We start from the raw sequence: 25,548 nt of genomic DNA on the forward strand, positions 1-25,548 counted from the left end.
GTTTTGGAAGCTGGGGGGTGGTGGGGTATAAAAGAAAGAAAGAAAAACTGTTGTATCCAATTTCCTTGAACATTCATGGAAATTTCAATAAAATAAGATAAAGATTGTTAATCTGCGTAAAGTAAAAGTGTAAGAATGCAGAAGATTGAATATTAATGTTGTCAACCATGATTTGGAAGATGGCGGGGTTGCTGGATAAAAGAAAGAAAGAAAAACTGTTGTACGCCATTTCCTTGAACATTCATGGAAATTTCATTAAAATAATAAAAAGATTGTTCATCTGCATAAAGAAAAAGTGTTAGAATGCCGAAGATTGAATATTAATGTTGTCAACCACGATTTGGAAGCTGGGGGCGTGGGGGATAAAAGAAAGAAAGAAAAAATGTTGTATCCCATTTCCTAGGACATTCATGGAAATTTCAATAAAATAATAAATAGATTGTTATTTACATAAAGAAAAAGTGTAAGATTACAGAAGATTGAATATTAATATTGTCAACCATGATTTGGAAGGTGGGGGGTGGTGGGGGATAAAAGAAAGAAAGAAAAACTGTTGTATACCATTTCCTTGAACATTCATGGAAATTTCAATAAAATAATAAAACGATTGGTAATCTGCATAAAGAAAAAGAGTAAGAATGCAGAAGATAGAATATTAATGTTGTCAACCATGATTTGGAAGCTTGGGGAGTGGGGGATAAAAGAAAGAAAGTGAAAATGTTGTATCCCATTTCCTTGAACATTCATGAAATTTCAATAAAATAATGACAAGATTGTTAAATGCATAAAGAAAACGAGTATGAAGGCAAAAGATACAATATTATGTTGTCAACCATGATTTGGAAGCTGGGGTGTGGGGGATGAAAGAAAGAAAGAAAAACTGTTGTATCCCATTTCCTTGAACATTCATGGAAATTTCAAAAAAATAATAAAAGATTGTTAATCTGCATAAAGAAAAAGAGTAAGAATGCAGGAGATAGAATGTTCATGTTGTCAACCATGATTTGGAAGCTGGCGGGGGTGGGGGATAAAAGAAAGAAAGAAAAACTGTTGTATCCCATTTCCTTGAACATTCATGGAAATTTCAATACAATAATAAAAAGATTGTTAATCTGCATAAAGAAAAAGAGTAAGAATGCAGAAGAAAGAATATTAATGTTGTCAACCATGTTTTGGAAGCTGGGGGGTTGTGGGGGATAAAAGAAAGAAAGAAAAACTGTTGTATCCCATTTCCTTGAACATTCATGGAAATTTCAATAAAATAATAAAAAGATTGTTAATCTGCATAAAGTAAAAGTGTAAGAATGCAGAAGATAGACTATTAATCTTGTCAACCATGATTTGGAAGCTTGGGGGGGTGGGGGATAAAAGAATGAAAGAAAAACTGTTGTATACCATTTCCTTGAACATTCATGGAAATTTCAATACAATAATAAAAAGATTGTTAATCTGCATAAAGAAAAAGAGTAAGAATGCAGAAGATAGAATATTAATGTTGTCAACCATGTTTTAGAAGCTGGGGGGTTGTGGGGGATAAAAGAAAGAAAGAAAAACTGTTGTATCCCATTTCCTTGAACATTCATGGAAATTTCAATAAAATAAGAAAAAGATTGTTAATCTGCATAAAGTAAAACTGTAAGAATGCAGAAGATTGAATATTAATGTTGTCAACCATGATTTGGAAGATGGCGGGGGTGCTGGAAAAAGAAAGAAAGAAAAACTGTTGTATCCCATTTCCTTGAACATTCATGGAAATTTCAATAAAATAATAAAAAGATTGTTAATCTGCATACAGAAAAAGAGAAAGAATGCAGAAGATAGAATATTAATGTTGTCAACCATGATTTGGAAGCTGGGGCCGCTGGAGGATAAAAGAAAGAAAGAAAAACTGTTGTATCCCATTTACTTGAACATTCATGGAAATTTCAATAAAATAATAAAAAGATTGTTAATCTGCATAGAGAAAAAGAGTAAGAATGCAGAAGATAGAATATTAATGTTGTCAACCATGTTTTGGAAGCTGGGGGGTGGTGGGGTATAAAAGAAAGAAAGAAAAACTGTTGTATCCAATTTCCTTGAACATTCATGGAAATTTCAATAAAATAAGATAAAGATTGTTAATCTGCGTAAAGTAAAAGTGTAAGAATGCAGAAGATTGAATATTAATGTTGTCAACCATGATTTGGAAGATGGCGGGGTTGCTGGATAAAAGAAAGAAAGAAAAACTGTTGTACGCCATTTCCTTGAACATTCATGGAAATTTCATTAAAATAATAAAAAGATTGTTCATCTGCATAAAGAAAAAGTGTTAGAATGCCGAAGATTGAATATTAATGTTGTCAACCACGATTTGGAAGCTGGGGGCGTGGGGGATAAAAGAAAGAAAGAAAAAATGTTGTATCCCATTTCCTAGGACATTCATGGAAATTTCAATAAAATAATAAATAGATTGTTATTTACATAAAGAAAAAGTGTAAGATTACAGAAGATTGAATATTAATATTGTCAACCATGATTTGGAAGGTGGGGGGTGGTGGGGGATAAAAGAAAGAAAGAAAAACTGTTGTATACCATTTCCTTGAACATTCATGGAAATTTCAATAAAATAATAAAACGATTGGTAATCTGCATAAAGAAAAAGAGTAAGAATGCAGAAGATAGAATATTAATGTTGTCAACCATGATTTGGAAGCTTGGGGAGTGGGGGATAAAAGAAAGAAAGTGAAAATGTTGTATCCCATTTCCTTGAACATTCATGAAATTTCAATAAAATAATGACAAGATTGTTAAATGCATAAAGAAAACGAGTATGAAGGCAAAAGATACAATATTATGTTGTCAACCATGATTTGGAAGCTGGGGTGTGGGGGATGAAAGAAAGAAAGAAAAACTGTTGTATCCCATTTCCTTGAACATTCATGGAAATTTCAAAAAAATAATAAAAGATTGTTAATCTGCATAAAGAAAAAGAGTAAGAATGCAGGAGATAGAATGTTCATGTTGTCAACCATGATTTGGAAGCTGGCGGGGGTGGGGGATAAAAGAAAGAAAGAAAAACTGTTGTATCCCATTTCCTTGAACATTCATGGAAATTTCAATACAATAATAAAAAGATTGTTAATCTGCATAAAGAAAAAGAGTAAGAATGCAGAAGAAAGAATATTAATGTTGTCAACCATGTTTTGGAAGCTGGGGGGTTGTGGGGGATAAAAGAAAGAAAGAAAAACTGTTGTATCCCATTTCCTTGAACATTCATGGAAATTTCAATAAAATAATAAAAAGATTGTTAATCTGCATAAAGTAAAAGTGTAAGAATGCAGAAGATAGACTATTAATCTTGTCAACCATGATTTGGAAGCTTGGGGGGGTGGGGGATAAAAGAATGAAAGAAAAACTGTTGTATACCATTTCCTTGAACATTCATGGAAATTTCAATACAATAATAAAAAGATTGTTAATCTGCATAAAGAAAAAGAGTAAGAATGCAGAAGATAGAATATTAATGTTGTCAACCATGTTTTAGAAGCTGGGGGGTTGTGGGGGATAAAAGAAAGAAAGAAAAACTGTTGTATCCCATTTCCTTGAACATTCATGGAAATTTCAATAAAATAAGAAAAAGATTGTTAATCTGCATAAAGTAAAACTGTAAGAATGCAGAAGATTGAATATTAATGTTGTCAACCATGATTTGGAAGATGGCGGGGGTGCTGGAAAAAGAAAGAAAGAAAAACTGTTGTATCCCATTTCCTTGAACATTCATGGAAATTTCAATAAAATAATAAAAAGATTGTTAATCTGCATACAGAAAAAGAGAAAGAATGCAGAAGATAGAATATTAATGTTGTCAACCATGATTTGGAAGCTGGGGCCGCTGGAGGATAAAAGAAAGAAAGAAAAACTGTTGTATCCCATTTACTTGAACATTCATGGAAATTTCAATAAAATAATAAAAAGATTGTTAATCTGCATAGAGAAAAAGAGTAAGAATGCAGAAGATAGAATATTAATGTTGTCAACCATGTTTTGGAAGCTGGGGGGTGGTGGGGTATAAAAGAAAGAAAGAAAAACTGTTGTATCCAATTTCCTTGAACATTCATGGAAATTTCAATAAAATAAGATAAAGATTGTTAATCTGCGTAAAGTAAAAGTGTAAGAATGCAGAAGATTGAATATTAATGTTGTCAACCATGATTTGGAAGATGGCGGGGTTGCTGGATAAAAGAAAGAAAGAAAAACTGTTGTACGCCATTTCCTTGAACATTCATGGAAATTTCATTAAAATAATAAAAAGATTGTTCATCTGCATAAAGAAAAAGTGTTAGAATGCCGAAGATTGAATATTAATGTTGTCAACCACGATTTGGAAGCTGGGGGCGTGGGGGATAAAAGAAAGAAAGAAAAAATGTTGTATCCCATTTCCTAGGACATTCATGGAAATTTCAATAAAATAATAAATAGATTGTTATTTACATAAAGAAAAAGTGTAAGATTACAGAAGATTGAATATTAATATTGTCAACCATGATTTGGAAGGTGGGGGGTGGTGGGGGATAAAAGAAAGAAAGAAAAACTGTTGTATACCATTTCCTTGAACATTCATGGAAATTTCAATAAAATAATAAAACGATTGGTAATCTGCATAAAGAAAAAGAGTAAGAATGCAGAAGATAGAATATTAATGTTGTCAACCATGATTTGGAAGCTTGGGGAGTGGGGGATAAAAGAAAGAAAGTGAAAATGTTGTATCCCATTTCCTTGAACATTCATGAAATTTCAATAAAATAATGACAAGATTGTTAAATGCATAAAGAAAACGAGTATGAAGGCAAAAGATACAATATTATGTTGTCAACCATGATTTGGAAGCTGGGGTGTGGGGGATGAAAGAAAGAAAGAAAAACTGTTGTATCCCATTTCCTTGAACATTCATGGAAATTTCAAAAAAATAATAAAAGATTGTTAATCTGCATAAAGAAAAAGAGTAAGAATGCAGGAGATAGAATGTTCATGTTGTCAACCATGATTTGGAAGCTGGCGGGGGTGGGGGATAAAAGAAAGAAAGAAAAACTGTTGTATCCCATTTCCTTGAACATTCATGGAAATTTCAATACAATAATAAAAAGATTGTTAATCTGCATAAAGAAAAAGAGTAAGAATGCAGAAGAAAGAATATTAATGTTGTCAACCATGTTTTGGAAGCTGGGGGGTTGTGGGGGATAAAAGAAAGAAAGAAAAACTGTTGTATCCCATTTCCTTGAACTTTCATGGAAATTTCAATAAAATAATAAAAGATTGTTAATCTGCATAAAGAAAAAGAGTAAGAATGCAGAAGATGGAATATTAATGTTGTCAACCATGTTTTGGAAGCTGGGGGGGTAGGGGGATGAAAGAAAGAAAGAAAAACCTTTGTATCCCATTTCCTTGAACATTCATGGAAATTTCAATAAAATAATAAAAAATTGTTAATCTGCATAAAGAAAAAGTGTAAGAATGCAGAACATTGAATATTAATATTGTCAACCACGATTTGGAAGCTGGGGGCGTGCGGGATGAAAGAAAGAAAGAAATAATGTTGTATCACATTTCCTTGAACATTCATGGAAATTTCAATAAAATAATAAAAAGATTGTTAGTCTGCATAAAGAAAAAGTGTAAGAATGCAGAAGATAGAATATTAATGTTGTCAAACATGATTTGGAAGCTGGGGGGGGGTGGGGGATAAAAGAAAGTAAGAAAAACTGTTGTATCCCATTTCCTTGAACATTCATGGAAATTTCAATAAAATAATAAAAAGATAGTTAATCTGCATAAAGAAAAAGTGTAAGAATGCAGAAGATAGAATATTAATGTTGTCAACCATGAATTAGAAGCTGCGGGCAAGTGGGGAATAAAAGAAAGAAAGAAAAACTGTTGTATCCAATTTCCTTGAACATTCATGGAAATTTTAATAAAATAATAAAAAGATTGTTAATCTGCATAAAGTAAAAGTGTAAGAATGCACAAGATTGAATATTACTGTTGCCAACCATGATTTGGAAGGTGGGAGGTGGTGGGAGATAAAAGAAAGAAAGAAAAACTGTTGTATTCCATTTCCTTGAACATTCATAGAAATTTCATTAAAATAATAAAAAGATTGTTCAACTGCATAAAAAAAAGTGTAAGAATGCCGAAGATTGAATACTAATGTTGTCAACCATGATTTGGAAGGTGGTGGGTGGTGGGGGATAAAAGAAAGAAAGAAAAACTGTTGTATACCATTTCCTTGAACATTCATGGAAATTTCAATAAAATCTTAAAAAGATTGGTAATCTGCATAAAGAAAAAGAGTAAGAATGCAGAAGATAGAATATGAAAGTTGTCGACCATGATTTGGAAGCTTGGGGAGTGGGGGATAAAAGAAAGAAAGAGAAAATGTTGTATCCCATTTCCTTGAACATTCATGAAATTTCAGTAAAATAATGACAAGATTGTTAAATGCATAAAGAAAAAGAGTATGAAGGCAGAAGATACAATATTATGTTGTCAACCATGATTTGGAAGCTGGGAGGGTGGGGGATGAAAGAAAGAAAAAAAAACTGTTGTATCCCATTTCCTTGAACATTCATGGAAATTTCAAATAAATAATAAAAGATTGTTAATCTGCATGAAGAAAAAGAGTAAGAATGCAGGAGATAGAATGTTCATGTTGTCAACCATGACTTGGAAGCTGGCGGGGGTGAGGGATAAAAGAAAGAAAGAAAAACTGTTGTATCCCATTTCCTTGAACATTCATGGAAATTTCAATACAATAATAAAAAGATTGTTAATCTGCATAAAGAAAAAGAGTAAGAATGCAGAAGATAGAATATTAATGTTGTCAACAATGTTTTAGAAACTGGGGGGTTGTGGGGGATAAAAGAAAGAAAGAAAAACTGTTGTATCCCATTTCCTTGAACATTCATGGAAATTTCAATAAAATAGTAAAAAGATTGTTAATCTGCACAGAGAAAAAGAGTAAGAATGCAGAAGATAGAATATTAATGTTGTCAACCATGATTGGGAAGCTGGGGCGTGTTGGGGGATAAAAGAAAGAAAGAAAAACTGTTGTATCCCATTTCCTTGAACTTTCATGGAAATTTCAATAAAATAAGAAAAGATTGTTAATCTGCATAAAGAAAAAGAGTAAGAATGCAGAAGATGGAATATTAAAGTTGTCAACCATGATTTGGAAGCTGGGGGGGTAGGGGGATGAAAGAAAGAAAGAAAAACTGTTGCATCCCATTTCCTTGAACATTCATGGAAATTTCAATAAAATAATAAAAAATTGTTAATCTGCATAAAGAAAAAGTGTAAGAATGCAGAACATTGAATATTAATATTGTCAACCACGATTTGGAAGCTGGGGGCGTGCGGGATAAAAGAAAGAAAGAAATAATGTTGTATCACATTTCCTTGAACATTCATGGAAAATTCAATAAAATAATAAAAAGATTGTTAGTCTGCATAAAGAAAAAGTGAAAGAATGCAGAAGATAGAATATTAATGTTGTCAAACATGATTTGGAAGCTGGGGTGGCGTGGGGGATAAAAGAAAGTAAGAAAAACTGTTGTATCCCATTTCCTTGAACATTCATAGAAATTTCAATAAAATGATAAAAAGATAGTTAATCTGCATAAAGAAAAAGAGTAAGAATGCAGAAGATAGAATATTAATGTTGTCAACCATGAATTAGAAGCTGCGGGCAAGTGGGGGATAAAAGAAAGAAAGAAAAACTGTTGTAATCAATTTCCTTGAACATTCATGGAAATTTTAATAAAATAATAAAAAGATTGTTAATCTGCATAAAGTAAAAGTGTAAGAATGCAGAAGATTGAATATTACTGTTGCCAACCATGATTTGGAAGGTGGGAGGTGGTGGGGGATAAAAGAAAGAAAGAAAAACTGTTGTATTCCATTTCCTTGAACATTCATGGAAATTTCATTAAAATAATAAAAAGATTGTTAATCTGCATAAAGAAAAAGTGTAAGAATGCCGAAGATTGAATATTAATGTTGTCAACCACGATTTGGAAGCTGGGGGCGTGGGGGATAAAAGAGAGAAAGAAAAAATGTTGTATCCCATTTCCTTGGACATTCATGGAAATTTCAATAAAATAAGAAATAGATTGTTATTTACATAAAGAAAAAGTGTAAGAATACAGAAGATTGAATATGAATGTTGTCAACCATGATTTGGAAGGTGGTGGGTGGTGGGGGATAAAAGAAAGAAAGAAAATCTGTTGTATACCATTTCCTTGAACATTCATGGAAATTTCAATTAAATATTAAAAAAATTGGTAATCTGCATAAAGAAAAAGAGTAAGAATGCAGAAGATAGAATATTAATGTTGTCAACCATGATTTGGAAGATTGGGGAGTGGGGGATAAAAGAAAGAAAGAGAAAGTGTTGTATCCCATTTCCTTGAACATTCATGAAATTTCAGTAAAATAATGACAAGATTGTTAAATGCATAAAGAAAAAGAGTATGAAGGCAGAAGATACAATATTATGTTGTCAACCATGATTTGGAAGCTGGCGGGGGTGGGGGATAAAAGAAAGAAAGAAAAACTGTTGTATCCCATTTCCTTGAACATTCATGGAAATTTCAATACAATAATAAAAAGATTGTTAATCTGCATAAAGAAAAAGAGTAAGAATGCAGAAGATAGATTATTAATGTTGTCAACCATGTTTTGGAAGCTGGGGGGTTGTGGGGGATAAAAGAAAGAAAGAAAAACTGTTGTATCCCATTTCCTTGAACATTCATGGAAATTTCAGTAAAATAATAAAAAGATTGTTATTCTGCATAAAGAAAAATAGTAAGAATGCAGAAGATAGACTATTAATCTTGTCAACCATGATTTGGAAGCTTGGGGGGTTGGGGGATAAAAGAGTGAAAGAAAAACTGTTGTATCCCATTTCCTTGAACATTCATGGAAAGTTCAATAAAATAATAAAAAGATTGGTAATCTACATAAAGAAAAAGAGTAAGAATGCAGAAGATAGAATATTAATGTTGTCAACCATGATTTGGAAGCTTGGAGCGTGGGGGATAAAAGAAAGAAAGAAAAACTGTTGTATCCCATTTCCTTGAACATTCATGGAAATTTCAATAAAATAATAAAAGATAGTTAATCTGCATAAAGAAAAAGAGTAAGAATGCAGGAGATAGAATGTTCATGTTGTCAACCATGATTTGGAAGCTGGCGGGGGTGGGGGATAAAAGAAAGACAGAAAAAGTGTTGTATCCCATTTCCTTGAACATTCATGGAAATTTCAATAAAATAAGAAAAGATTGTTAATCTGCATAAAGAAAAACAGTAAGAATGCAGAAGGTAGAATATTAATGTTTTCAATCATGATTTGGAAGCTGGGGGGCTGGGGGATACAAGAATGAAAGAAAAACTGTTGTATCCCATTTCCTTGAACATTCATGGAAATTTCAATAAAATAATAAAAAGATTGGTAATCTGCATAAAGAAAAATAGTAAGAATGCAGAAGATAGAATATTAATGTTGTCAACAATGATTTGGAAGCTGGTGGGGTTGGGGGATGATAGAAAGAAAGAAAAAGTGTTGTATCCCATTTCCTTTAACATTCATGGAAATTTCAATAAAATAATAAAAAGATTCTTAATCTGCATAGAGAAAAAGAGTAAGAATGACGAAGATAGAATGTTAATGTTGTCAACAATGATTTGGAATCTGGGGGGTTGTGCGGGATAAAAGAAAGAAAGAAAAACTGTTTTATCCCATTTCCTTGAACATTCAGGGAAATTTCAATACAATAATAAAAAGATTGTTAATCTGCATAGAGAAAAAGAGTAAGAATGCAGAAGATAGAATATTAATGTTGTCAACCATGATTTGGAAGCTGGGGGCGCTGGAGGATAAAAGAAAGAAAGAAAAAATGTTGTATCCCATTTCCTTGAACATTCATGGCAATTTCAATTAAATAATAAAAAGATTGTTAATCTGCATAAAGAAAAAGATTAAGAATGCAGAAGATTGAATGTTAATGTTGTCAACAATGATTTGGAATCTGGGGGGTTGTGCGGGATAAAAGAAAGAAAGAAAAACTGTTGTATCCCATTTCCTTGAACGTTCATGGAAATTTCAATAAAATAATAAAAAGATTGTTAATCTGCACAGAGAAAAAGAGTAAGAATGCAGAAGATAGCATATTAATGTTGTCAACCATGATTGGGAAGCTGGGTCGTGTTGGGGGATAAAAGAAAGAAAGAAAAACTGTTGTATCCCATTTCCTTGAACTTTAATGGAAATTTCAATAAAATAATAAAAGATTGTTAATCTGCATAAAGAAAAAGAGTAAGAAAGCAGAAGATGGAATATTAATGTTGTCAACAATGATTTGGAAGCTGGGAGGGTAGGGGGATGAAAGAAAGAAAGAAAAACTGTTGTAACCCATTTCCTTGAACATTCATGGAAATTTCAATAAAATAATAAAAAATTGTTAATCTGCATAAAGAAAAAGTGTAAGAATGCAGAACATTGAATATTAATCTTGTCAACCACGATTTGGAAGCTGGGGGCGTGCGGGATGAAAGAAAGAAAGAAATAATGTTGTATCACATTTCCTTGAACATTCATGGAAATTTCAATAAAATAATAAAAAGATTGTTAAATGCATAAAGAAAAAGAGTATGAAGGCACAAGTTACAATATTATGTTGTCAACCATGATTTGGAAGCTGGGGGGGTGGGGGATGAAAGAAAGAAAGAAAAACTGTTGTATCCCATTTCCTTGAACATTCATGGAAATTTCAAAAAAATAATAAAAGATTGTTAATCTGCGTAAAGAAAAAGAGTAAGAATGCAGGAGATAGAATGTTCATGTTGTCAACCATGATTTGGAAGCTGGCGGGGGTGGGGGATAAAAGAAAGAAAGAAAAACTGTTGTATCCCATTTCCTTGAACATTCATGGAAATTTCAATACAATAAAAAAAGATTGTTAATCTGCATAAAGAAAAAGTGTAAGAATGCAGAAGATAGAATATTAATGTTGTCAACCATGTTTTAGAAGTTGGGGGGTTGTGGGGGATAAAAGAAAGAAAGAAAAACTGTTGTATCCCATTTCCTTGAACATTCATGGAAATTTCAATAAAATAAGAAAAAGATTGTTAATCTGCATAAAGTAAAACTGTAAGAATGCAGAAGATTGTATATTAATGTTGTCAACCATGATTTGGAAGATGGCGGGGGTACTGGATAAAAGAAAGAAAGAAAAACTGTTGTATCCCATTTCCTTGAACATTCATGGAAATTTCAATAAAATAATAAAAAGATTGTTAATCTGCATAGAGAAAAAGAGTAAGAATGCAGAAGATAGAATATTAATGTTATCAACCATGATTGGGAAGCTGGGGGGTGTTGGGGGATAAAAGAAAGAAAGAAAAACTGTTGTATCCCATTTCCTTGAACTTTCATGGAAATTTCAATAAAATAATAAAAGATTGTTAATCTGCATAAAGAAAAATAGTAAGAATGCAGAAGATGGAATATTAATGTTGTCAACCATGATTTGGAAGCTGGGGGTGTAGGGGGATGAAAGAAAGAAAGAAAAACTGTTGTATACCATTTCCTTGAACATTCATGGAAATTTCAATAAAATAATAAAAAAATGTTAATCTGCATAAAGAAAAAGTGTAAGAATGCAGAACATTGAATATTAATATTGTCAACCACGATTTGGAAGCTGGGGGCATGGGGGATGAAAGAAAGAAAGAAATAATGTTGTATCCCATTTCCTTTAACATTCATGGAAATTTCGATAAAATAATAAAAAGATAGTTAATCTGCATAAAGAAAAAGAGTAAGAATGCAGAAGATAGAATATTAATGTTGTCAACCATGAATTAGAAGCTGCGGGCAAGTGGGGGATAAAAGAAAGAAAGAAAAACTGTTGTATCCAATTTCCTTGAACATTCCTGGAAATTTTAATAAAATAGTAAAAAGATTGTTAATCTGCATAAAGTAAAAGTGTAAGAATGCAGAAGATTGAATATTACTGTTGCCAACCATGATTTGGAAGGTGGGAGGTGGTGGGGGATAAAAGAAAGAAAGAAAAACTGTTGTATTCCATTTCCTTGAACATTCATGGAAATTTCATTAAAATAATAAAAAGATTGTTCATCTGCATAAAGAAAAAGTGTAAGAATGCCGAAGATTGAATATTAATGTTGTAAACCACGATTTGGAAGCTGGGGGCGTGGGGGATAAATAAAGAAAGAAAAAATGTTGTATCCCATTTCCTTGGACATTCATGGAAATTTCAATAAAATAATAAATAGATTGTTATTTACATAAAGAAAAAGAGTAAGATTACAGAAGATTGAATATTAATGTTCTCAACCATGATTTGGAAGGTGGGGGGTGGTGGGGGATAAAAGAAGGAAAGAAAAACTGTTGTATACCATTTCCTTGAACATTCATGGAAATTTCAATAAAAAAAATAAAACGATTGGTAATCTACATAAAGAAAAAGAGTAAGAATGCAGAAGATATAATATTAATGTTGTCAACCATGAATTTGAAGCTTGGGGAGTGGGGGATAAAAGAAAGAAAGAGAAAATGTTGTATCCCCTTTCCTTGAACATTCATGAAATTTCAATAAAATAATGACAAGATTGTTAAATGCATAAAGAAAAAGAGTATGAAGGCAGAAGATACAATATTATGTTGTCAACCATGATTTGGAAGCTGGGGGGGTGGGGGATGAAAGAAAGAAAGAAAAACTGTTGTATCCCTTTTCCTTGAACATTCATGGAAAGTTCAAAAAAATAATAAAAGATTGTTAATCTGCATAAAGAAAAAGAGTAAGAATGCAGGAGATAGAATGTTCATGTTGTCAACCATGATTTGGAAGCTGGCGGGGGTGGGGGATAAAAGAAAGAAAGAAAAACTGTTCTATCCCATTTCCTTGAACATTCATGGAAATTTCAATACAATAATAAAAAGATTGTTAATCTGCATAAAGAAAAAGAGTAAGAATGCAGAAGATAGAATATTAATGTTGTCAACCATGTTTTAGAAGCTGGGGGGTTGTGGGGGATAAAAGAAAGAAAGAAAAACTGTTGTATCCCATTTCCTTGAACATTCATGGAAATTTCAATAAAATAAGAAAAAGATTGTTAATCTGCATAAAGTAAAACTGTAAGAATGCAGAAGATTGAATATTAATGTTGTCAACCATGATTTGGAAGATGGCGGGGGTGCTGGAAAAAGAAAGAAAGAAAAACTGTTGTATCCCATTTCCTTGAACATTCATGGAAATTTCAATAAAATAATAAAAAGATTGTTAATCTGCATAAAGGAAAAGAGTAAGAATGCAGAAGATAGAATATTAATGTTGTCAACCATGATTTGGAAGCTGGGGCCGCTGGAGGATAAAAGAAAGAAAGAAAAACTGTTGTATCCCATTTACTTGAACATTAATGGAAATTTCAATAAAATAATAAAAAGATTGTTAATCTGCATAGAGAAAAAGAGTAAGAATGCAGAAGATAGAATATTAATGTTGTCAACCATGTTTTGGAAGCTGGGGGGTGGTGGGGTATAAAAGAAAGAAAGAAAAACTGTTGTATCCCATTTCCTTGAACATTCATGTAAATTTCAATAAAATAAGAAAAAGATTGTTAATCTGCATAAAGAAAGAGAGTAAGAATGCAGAAGATAGAATATTAATGTTGTCAACCATGAATTAGAAGCTGCGGGCAAGTGGGGGATAAAAGAAAGAAAGAAAAACTGTTGTATCCAATTTCCTTGAACATTCATGGAAATTTTAATAAAATAATAAAAAGATTATTAATCTGCATAAAGTAAAAGTGTAAGAATGCAGAAGATTGAATATTACTGTTGCCAACCATGATTTGGAAGGTGGGAGGTGGTGGGGGATAAAAGAAAGAAAGAAAAACTGTTGTATTCCATTTCCTTGAACATTCATGGAAATTTCATTAAAATAATAAAAAGATTGTTCATCTGCATAAAGAAAAAGTGTTCGAATGCCGAAGATTGAATATTAATGTTGTCAACCACGATTTGGAAGCTGGGGGCGTGGGGGATAAAAGAAAGCAAGAAAAAATGTTGTATCCCATTTCCTAGGAAATTCATGGAAATTTCAATAAAATAATAAATAGATTGTTATTTACATAAAGAAAAAGTATAAGATTACAGAAGATTGAATATTAATATTGTCAACCATGATTTGGAAGGTGGGGGGTGGTGGGGGATAAAAGAAAGAAAGAAAAACTGTTGTATACCATTTCCTTGAACATTCATGGAAATTTCAATAAAATAATAAAAGATTGTTAATCTGCATAAAGAAAAATAGTAAGAATGCAGAAGATGGAATATTAATGTTGTCAACCATGATTTGGAAGCTGGGGGGGTAGGGGGATGAAAGAAAGAAAGAAAAACTGTTGTATACCATTTCCTTGAACATTCATGGAAATTTCAATAAAATAATAAAAAAATGTTAATCTGCATAAAGAAAAAGTGTAAGAATGCAGAACATTGAATATTAATATTGTCAACCACGATTTGGAAGCTGGGGGCATGGGGGATGAAAGAAAGAAAGAAATAATGTTGTATCCCATTTCCTTTAACATTCATGGAAATTTCGATAAAATAATAAAAAGATAGTTAATCTGCATAAAGAAAAAGAGTAAGAATGCAGAAGATAGAATATTAATGTTGTCAACCCTGAATTAGAAGCTGCGGGCAAGTGGGGGATAAAAGAAAGAAAGAAAAACTGTTGTATCCAATTTCCTTGAACATTCCTGGAAATTTTAATAAAATAGTAAAAAGATTGTTAATCTGCATAAAGTAAAAGTGTAAGAATGCAGAAGATTGAATATTACTGTTGCCAACCATGATTTGGAATGTGGGAGGTGGTGGGGGATAAAAGAAAGAAAGAAAAACTGTTGTATTCCATTTCCTTGAACATTCATGGAAATTTCATTAAAATAATAAAAAGATTGTTCATCTGCATAAAGAAAAAGTGTAAGAATGCCGAAGATTGAATATTAATGTTGTAAACCACGATTTGGAAGCTGGGGGCGTGGGGGATAAATAAAGAAAGAAAAAATGTTGTATCCCATTTCCTTGGACATTCATGGAAATTTCAATAAAATAATAAATAGATTGTTATTTACATAAAGAAAAAGAGTAAGATTACAGAAGATTGAATATTAATGTTGTCAACCATGATTTGGAAGGTGGGGGGTGGTGGGGGATAAAAGAAGGAAAGAAAAACTGTTGTATACCATTTCCTTGAACATTCATGGAAATTTCAATAAAAAAAATAAAACGATTGGTAATCTACATAAAGAAAAAGAGTAAGAATGCAGAAGATAGAATATTAATGTTGTCAACCATGAATTTGAAGCTTGGGGAGTGGGGGATAAAAGAAAGAAAGAGAAAATGTTGTATCCCCTTTCCTTGAACATTCATGAAATTTCAATAAAATAATGACAAGATTGTTAAATGCATAAAGAAAAAGAGTATGAAGGCAGAAGATACAATATTATGTTGTCAACCATGATTTGGAAGCTGGGGGGGTGGGGGATGAAAGAAAGAAAGAAAAACTGTTGTATCCCTTTTCCTTGAACATTCATGGAAATTTCAAAAAAATAATAAAAGATTGTTAATCTGCATAAAGAAAAAGAGTAAGAATGCAGAAGATAGAATGTTCATGTTGTCAACCATGATTTGGAAGCTGGCGGGGGTGGGGGATAAAAGAAAGAAAGAAAAACTGTTGTATCCCATTTCCTTGAACATTCATGGAAATTTCAATAAAATAATAAAAAGATTGTTAATCTGCATAAAGAAAAAGAGTAAGAATGCAGAAGATAGAATATTAATGTTGTCAACCATGATTTGGAAGCTGGGGCCGCTGGAGGATAAAAGAAAGAAAGAAAAACTGTTGTATCCCATTTACTTGAACATTCATGGAAATTTCAATAAAATAATAAAAAGATTGTTAATCTGCATAGAGAAAAAGAGTAAGAATGCAGAAGATAGAATATTAATGTTGTCAACCATGTTTTGGAAGCTGGGGGGTGGTGGGGTATAAAAGAAAGAGAGAAAAACTGTTGTATCCCATTTCCTTGAACATTCATGTAAATTTCAATAAAATAAGAAAAAGATTGTTAATCTGCATAAAGAAAGAGAGTAAGAATGCAGAAGATAGAATATTAATGTTGTCACCAATGAATTAGAAGCTGCGGGCAAGTGGGGGATAAAAGAAAGAAAGAAAAACTGTTGTATCCAATTTCCTTGAACATTCATGGAAATTTTAATAAAATAATAAAAAGATTATTAATCTGCATAAAGTAAAAGTGTAAGAATGCAGAAGATTGAATATTACTGTTGCCAGCCATGATTTGGAAGGTGGGAGGTGGTGGGGGATAAAAGAAAGAAAGAAAAACTGTTGTATTCCCTTTCCTTGAACATTCATGGAAATTTCATTAAAATAATAAAAAGATTGTTCATCTGCATAAAGAAAAAGTGTAAGAATGCCGAAGATTGAATATTAATGTTGTAAACCACGATTTGGAAGCTGGGGGCGTGGGGGATAAATAAAGAAAGAAAAAATGTTGTATCCCATTTCCTTGGACATTCATGGAAATTTCAATAAAATAATAAATAGATTGTTATTTACATAAAGAAAAAGAGTAAGATTACAGAAGATTGAATATTAATGTTGTCAACCATGATTTGGAAGGTGGGGGGTGGTGGGGGATAAAAGAAAGAAAGAAAAACTGTTGTATACCATTTCCTTGAACATTCATGGAAATTTCAATAAAAAAAATAAAACGATTGGTAATCTACATAAAGAAAAAGAGTAAGAATGCAGAAGATAGAATATTAATGTTGTCAACCATGAATTTGAAGCTTGGGGAGTGGGGGATAAAAGAAAGAAAGAGAAAATGTTGTATCCCCTTTCCTTGAACATTCATGAAATTTCAATAAAATAATGACAAGATTGTTAAATGCATAAAGAAAAAGAGTATGAAGGCAGAAGATACAATATTATGTTGTCAACCATGATTTGGAAGCTGGGGGGGTGGGGGATGAAAGAAAGAAAGAAAAACTGTTGTATCCCTTTTCCTTGAACATTCATGGAAATTTCAAAAAAATAATAAAAGATTGTTAATCTGCATAAAGAAAAAGAGTAAGAATGCAGAAGATAGAATGTTCATGTTGTCAACCATGATTTGGAAGCTGGCGGGGGTGGGGGATAAAAGAAAGAAAGAAAAACTGTTGTATCCCATTTCCTTGAACATTCATGGAAATTTCAATAAAATAATAAAAAGATTGTTAATCTGCATAAAGAAAAAGAGTAAGAATGCAGAAGATAGAATATTAATGTTGTCAACCATGATTTGGAAGCTGGGGCCGCTGGAGGATAAAAGAAAGAAAGAAAAACTGTTGTATCCCATTTACTTGAACATTCATGGAAATTTCAATAAAATAATAAAAAGATTGTTAATCTGCATAGAGAAAAAGAGTAAGAATGCAGAAGATAGAATATTAATGTTGTCAACCATGTTTTGGAAGCTGGGGGGTGGTGGGGTATAAAAGAAAGAGAGAAAAACTGTTGTATCCCATTTCCTTGAACATTCATGTAAATTTCAATAAAATAAGAAAAAGATTGTTAATCTGCATAAAGAAAGAGAGTAAGAATGCAGAAGATAGAATATTAATGTTGTCACCAATGAATTAGAAGCTGCGGGCAAGTGGGGGATAAAAGAAAGAAAGAAAAACTGTTGTATCCAATTTCCTTGAACATTCATGGAAATTTTAATAAAATAATAAAAAGATTATTAATCTGCATAAAGTAAAAGTGTAAGAATGCAGAAGATTGAATATTACTGTTGCCAGCCATGATTTGGAAGGTGGGAGGTGGTGGGGGATAAAAGAAAGAAAGAAAAACTGTTGTATTCCCTTTCCTTGAACATTCATGGAAATTTCATTAAAATAATAAAAAGATTGTTCATCTGCATAAAGAAAAAGTGTAAGAATGCCGAAGATTGAATATTAATGTTGTAAACCACGATTTGGAAGCTGGGGGCGTGGGGGATAAATAAAGAAAGAAAAAATGTTGTATCCCATTTCCTTGGACATTCATGGAAATTTCAATAAAATAATAAATAGATTGTTATTTACATAAAGAAAAAGAGTAAGATTACAGAAGATTGAATATTAATGTTGTCAACCATGATTTGGAAGGTGGGGGGTGGTGGGGGATAAAAGAAAGAAAGAAAAACTGTTGTATACCATTTCCTTGAACATTCATGGAAATTTCAATAAAAAAAATAAAACGATTGGTAATCTACATAAAGAAAAAGAGTAAGAATGCAGAAGATAGAATATTAATGTTGTCAACCATGAATTTGAAGCTTGGGGAGTGGGGGATAAAAGAAAGAAAGAGAAAATGTTGTATCCCCTTTCCTTGAACATTCATGAAATTTCAATAAAATAATGACAAGATTGTTAAATGCATAAAGAAAAAGAGTATGAAGGCAGAAGATACAATATTATGTTGTCAACCATGATTTGGAAGCTGGGGGGGTGGGGGATGAAAGAAAGAAAGAAAAACTGTTGTATCCCTTTTCCTTGAACATTCATGGAAATTTCAAAAAAATAATAAAAGATTGTTAATCTGCATAAAGAAAAAGAGTAAGAATGCAGAAGATAGAATGTTCATGTTGTCAACCATGATTTGGAAGCTGGCGGGGGTGGGGGATAAAAGAAAGAAAGAAAAACTGTTGTATCCCATTTCCTTGAACATTCTTGGAAATTTCAATAAAATAATAAAAAGATTGTTAATCTGCATAAAGAAAAAGAGTAAGAATGCAGAAGATAGAATATTAATGTTGTCAACCATGATTTGGAAGCTGGGGCCGCTGGAGGATAAAAGAAAGAAAGAAAAACTGTTGTATCCCATTTACTTGAACATTCATGGAAATTTCAATAAAATAATAAAAAGATTGTTAATCTGCATAGAGAAAAAGAGTAAGAATGCAGAAGATAGAATATTAATGTTGTCAACCATGTTTTGGAAGCTGGGGGGTGGTGGGGTATAAAAGAAAGAGAGAAAAACTGTTGTATCCCATTTCCTTGAACATTCATGTAAATTTCAATAAAATAAGAAAAAGATTGTTAATCTGCATAAAGAAAGAGAGTAAGAATGCAGAAGATAGAATATTAATGTTGTCAACCATGAATTAGAAGCTGCGGGCAAGTGGGGGATAAAAGAAAGAAAGAAAAACTGTTGTATCCAATTTCCTTGAACATTCATGGAAATTTTAATAAAATAATAAAAAGATTATTAATCTGCATAAAGTAAAAGTGTAAGAATGCAGAAGATTGAATATTACTGTTGCCAACCATGATTTGGAAGGTGGGAGGTGGTGGGGGATAAAAGAAAGAAAGAAAAACTGTTGTATTCCCTTTCCTTGAACATTCATGGAAATTTCATTAAAATAATAAAAAGATTGTTCATCTGCATAAAGAAAAAGTGTTAGAATGCCGAAGATTGAATATTAATGTTGTCAACCACGATTTGGAAGCTGGGGGCGTGGGGGATAAAAGAAAGCAAGAAAAAATGTTGTATCCCATTTCCTAGGAAATTCATGGAAATTTCAATAAAATAATAAATAGATTGTTATTTACATAAAGAAAAAGTGTAAGATTACAGAAGATTGAATATTAATATTGTCAACCATGATTTGGAAGGTGGGGGGTGGTGGGGGATAAAAGAAAGAAAGAAAAACTGTTGTATACCATTTCCTTGAACATTCATGGAAATTTCAATAAAATAATAAAACGATTGGTAATCTGCATAAAGAAAAAGAGTAAGAATGCAGAAGATAGAATATTAATGTTGTCAACCATGATTTGGAAGCTTGGGGAGTGGGGGATAAAAGAAAGAAAGTGAAAATGTTGTATCCCATTTCCTTGAACATTCATGAAATTTCAATAAAATAATGACAAGATTGTTAAATGCATAAAGAAAACGAGTATGAAGGCAGAAGATACAATATTATGTTGTCAACCATGATTTGGAAGCTGGGGGGGTGGGGGATGAAAGAAAGAAAGAAAAACTGTTGTATCCCATTTCCTTGAACATTCATGGAAATTTCAAAAAAATAATAAAAGATTGTTAATCTGCATAAAGAAAAAGAGTAAGAATGCAGGAGATAGAATGTTCATGTTGTCAATCATGATTTGGAAGCTGGCGGGGGTGGGGGATAAAAGAAAGAAAGAAAAACTGTTGTATCCCATTTCCTTGAACGTTCATGGAAATTTCAATACAATAATAAAAAGATTGTTAATCTGCATAAAGAAAAAGAGTAAGAATGCAGAAGATAGAATATTAATGTTGTCAACCATGTTTTAGAAGCTTGGGGGTTGTGGGGGATAAAAGAGAGAAAGAAAAACTGTTGTATCCCATTTCCTTGAACATTCATGGAAATTTCAATAAAATAAGAAAAAGATTGTTAATCTGCATAAAGGAAAACTGTAAGAATGCAGAAGATTGAATATTAATGTTGTCAACCATGATTTGGAAGATGGCGGGGGTGCTGGATAAAAGAAAGAAAGAAAAACTGTTGTATCCCATTTCCTTGAACATTCATGGAAATTTCAATAAAATAATAAAAAGATTGTTAATCTGCATACAGAAAAAGAGTAAGAATGCAGAAGATAAAATATTAATGTTGTCAACCATGATTTGGAAGCTGGGGCCGCTGGAGGATAAAAGAAAGAAAGAAAAACTGTTGTATCCCATTTACTTGAACATTCATGGAAAGTTCAATAAAATAATAAAAAGATTGTTAATCTGCATAGAGAAAAAGAGTAAGAATGCAGAAGATAGAATATTAATGTTGTCAACCATGTTTTGGAAGCTGGGGGGTGGTGGGGTATAAAAGAAAGAAAGAAAAACTGTTGTATCCCATTTCCTTGAACATTCATGGAAATTTCAATAAAATAAGAAAAAGATTGTTAATCTGCATAAAGTAAAAGTGTAAGAATGCAGAAGATTGAATATTAATGTTTTCAGCCATGATTTGGAAGATGGCGGGGGTGCTGGATAAAAGAAAGAAAGAAAAACTGTTGTATGCCATTTCCTTGAACATTCATGGAAATTTCAATAAAATAATAAAAAGATTGTTAATCTGCATAAAGAAAGAGAGTAAGAATGCAGAAGATAGAATATTAATGTTGTCAACCATGAATTAGAAGCTGCGGGCAAGTGGGGGATAAAAGAAAGAAAGAAAAACTGTTGTATCCAATTTCCTTGAACATTCATGGAAATTTTAATAAAATAATAAAAAGATTATTAATCTGCATAAAGTAAAAGTGTAAGAATGCAGAAGATAGAATATTACTGTTGCCAACCATGATTTGGAAGGTGGGAGGTGGTGGGGGATAAAAGAAAGAAAGAAAAACTGTTGTATTCCATTTCCTTGAACATTCATGGAAATTTCAATAAAATAATAAAAAGATTGGTAATCTGCATAAAGAAAAATAGTAAGAATGCAGAAGATAGAATATTAATGTTGTCAACCATGAATTAGAAGCTGCGGGCAAGAGGGGGATAAAAGAAAGAAAGAAAAACTGTTGTATCCAATTTCCTTGAACATTCATGGAAATTTCAATAAAATAAGAAAAGATTGTTAATCTGCATAAAGAAAAACAGTAAGAATGCCGAAGGTAGAATATTAATGTTTTCAATCATGATTTGGAAGCTGGGGGGCTGGGGGATACAAGAATGAAAGAAAAACTGTTGTATCCCATTTCCTTGAACATTCATGGAAATTTCAATAAAATAATAAAAAGATTGGTAATCTGCATAAAGAAAAATAGTAAGAATGCAGAAGATAGAATATTAATGTTGTCAACAATGATTTGGAAGCTGGTGGGGTTGGGGGATGATAGAAAGAAAGAAAAAGTGTTGTATCCCATTTCCTTTAACATTCATGGAAATTTCAATAAAATAATAAAAAGATTCTTAATCTGCATAGAGAAAAAGAGTAAGAATGACGAAGATAGAATGTTAATGTTGTCAACAATGATTTGGAATCTGGGGGGTTGTGCGGGATAAAAGAAAGAAAGAAAAACTGTTTTATACCATTTCCTTGAACATTCAGGGAAATTTCAATACAATAATAAAAAGATTGTTAATCTGCATAGAGAAAAAGAGTAAGAATGCAGAATATAGAATATTAATGTTGTCAACCATGATTTGGAAGCTGGGGGCGCTGGAGGATAAAAGAAAGAAAGAAAAAATGTTGTATCCCATTTCCTTGAACATTCATGGCAATTTCAATTAAATAATAAAAAGATTGTTAATCTGCATAAAGAAAAAGATTAAGAATGCAGAAGATTGAATGTTAATGTTGTCAAAAATGATTTGGAATCTGGGGGGTTGTGCGGGATAAAAGAAAGAAAGAAAAACTGTTGTATCCCATTTCCTTGAACGTTCATGGAAATTTCAATAAAATAATAAAAAGATTGTTAATCTGCACAGAGAAAAAGAGTAAGAATGTAGAAGATAGCATATTAATGTTGTCAACCATGATTGGGAAGCTGGGTCGTGTTGGGGGATAAAAGAAAGAAAGAAAAACTGTTGTATCCCATTTCCTTGAACTTTAATGGAAATTTCAATAAAATAATAAAAGATTGTTAATCTGCATAAAGAAAAAGAGTAAGAAAGCAGAAGATGGAATATTAATGTTGTCAACCATGATTTGGAAGCTGGGAGGGTAGGGGGATGAAAGAAAGAAAGAAAAACTGTTGTATCCCATTTCCTTGAACATTCATGGAAATTTCAATAAAATAATAAAAAATTGTTAATCTGCATAAAGAAAAAGTGTAAGAATGCAGAACATTGAATATTAATATTGTCAACCACGATTTGGAAGCTGGGGGCGTGCGGGATGAAAGAAAGAAAGAAATAATGTTGCATCACATTTCCTTGAACATTCATGGAAATTTCAATAAAATAATAAAAAGATTGTTAAATGCATAAAGAAAAAGAGTATGAAGGCACAAGTTACAATATTATGTTGTCAACCATGATTTGGAACCTGGGGGGGTGGGGGATAAAAGAAAGAAAGAAAAACTGTTGTATCCCATTTCCTTGAACATTCATGGAAAGTTCAATAAAATAATAAAAAGATTGGTAATCTGCATAAAGAAAAAGAGTAAGAATGCAGAAGATAGAATATTAATGTTGTCAACCATGATTTGGAAGCTTGGAGCGTGGGGGATAAAAGAAAGAAAGAAAAACTGTTGTATCCCATTTCCTTGAACATTCATGGAAATTTCAATACAATAATAAAAAGATTGTTAATCTGCATAAAGAAAAAGAGTAAGAATGCAGAAGATAGAATATTAATGTTGTCAACCATGTTTTAGAAGCTGGGGGGTTGTGGGGGATAAAAGAAAGAAAGAAAAACTGTTGTATCCCATTTCCTTGAACATTCATGGAAATTTCAATAAAATAAGAAAAAGATTGTTAATCTGCATAAAGTAAAACTGTAAGAATGCAGAAGATTGAATATTAATGTTGTCAAGCATGATTTGGAAGATGGCGGGGGTGCTGGAAAAAGAAAGAAAGAAAAACTGTTGTATCCCATTTCCTTGAACATTCATGGAAATTTCAATAAAATAATAAAAAGATTGTTAATCAGCATAGAGAAAAAGAGTAAGAATGCAGAAGATAGAATATTAATGTTGTCAACCATGTTTTGGAAGCTTGGGGGTGGTGGGGTATAAAAGAAAGAAAGAAAAACTGTTGTATCCCATTTCCTTGAACATTCATGGAAATTTCAATAAAATAAGAAAAAGATTGTTAATCTGCGTAAAGTAAAAGTGTGAGAATGCAGAAGATTGAATATTAATGTTGTCAACCATGATTTGGAAGATGGCGGGGGTGCTGGATAAAAGAAAGAAAGAAAAACTGTTGTACGCCATTTCCTTGAACATTCATGGAAATTTCAATAAAATAATAAAAAGATTGTTAATCTGCATAAAGAAAGAGAGTAAGAATGCAGAAGATAGAATATTAATGTTGTCAACCATGAATTAGAAGCTGCGGGCAAGTGGGGGATAAAAGAAAGAAAGAAAAACTGTTGTATCCAATTTCCTTGAACATCCATGGAAATTTTAATAAAATAATAAAAAGATTATTAATCTGCATAAAGTAAAAGTGTAAGAATGCAGAAGATTGAATATTACTGTTGCCAACCATGATTTGGAAGGTGGGAGGTGGTGGGGGATAAAAGAAAGAAAGAAAAACTGTTGTATTCCATTTCCTTGAACATTCATGGAAATTTCATTAAAATAATAAAAAGATTGTTCATCTGCATAAAGAAAAAGTGTTAGAATGCCGAAGATGGAATATTAATGTTGTCAACCACGATTTGGAAGCTGGGGGCGTGGGGGATAAAAGAAAGAAAGAAAAAATGTTGTATCCCATTTCCTAGGACATTCATGGAAATTTCAATAAAATAATAAATAGATTGTTATTTACATAAAGAAAAAGTGTAAGATTACAGAAGATTGAATATTAATATTGTCAACCATGATTTGGAAGGTGGGGGGTGGTGGGGGATAAAAGAAAGAAAGAAAAACTGTTGTATACCATTTCCTTGAACATTCATGGAAATTTCAATAAAATAATAAAACGATTGGTAATCTGCATAAAGAAAAAGTGTAAGAATGCAGAAGATAGAATATTAATGTTGTCAACCATGATTTGGAAGCTGGCGGGGGTGGGGGATAAAAGAAAGAAAGAAAAACTGTTCTATCCCATTTCCTTGAACATTCATGGAAATTTCAATACAATAATAAAAAGATTGTTAATCTGCATAAAGAAAAAGAGTAAGAATGCAGAAGATAGAATATTAATGTTGTCAACCATGTTTTAGAAGCTGGGGGGTTGTGGGGGATAAAAGAAAGAAAGAAAAACTGTTGTATCCCATTTCCTTGAACATTCATGGAAATTTCAATAAAATAAGAAAAAGATTGTTAATCTGCATAAAGTAAAACTGTAAGAATGCAGAAGATTGAATATTAATGTTGTCAACCATGATTTGGAAGATGGCGGGGGTGCTGGAAAAAGAAAGAAAGAAAAACTGTTGTATCCCATTTCCTTGAACATTCATGGAAATTTCAATAAAATAATAAAAAGATTGTTAATCTGCATAAAGAAAAAGAGTAAGAATGCAGAAGTTAGAATATTAATGTTGTCAACCATGATTTGGAAGCTGGGGCCGCTGGAGGATAAAAGAAAAAAAGAAAAACTGTTCTATCCCATTTACTTGAACATTCATGGAAATTTCAATAAAATAATAAAAAGATTGTTAATCTGCATAGAGAAAAAGAGTAAGAATGCAGAAGATAGAATATTAATGTTGTCAACCATGTTTTGGAAGCTGGGGGGTGGTGGGGTATAAAAGAAAGAAAGAAAAACTGTTGTATCCCATTTCCTTGAA

The sequence above is a fragment of the Cynocephalus volans genome, chromosome 4 (genome assembly GCF_027409185.1).
Source record: "Cynocephalus volans isolate mCynVol1 chromosome 4, mCynVol1.pri, whole genome shotgun sequence".
Taxonomy (NCBI): domain Eukaryota; kingdom Metazoa; phylum Chordata; class Mammalia; order Dermoptera; family Cynocephalidae; genus Cynocephalus; species Cynocephalus volans.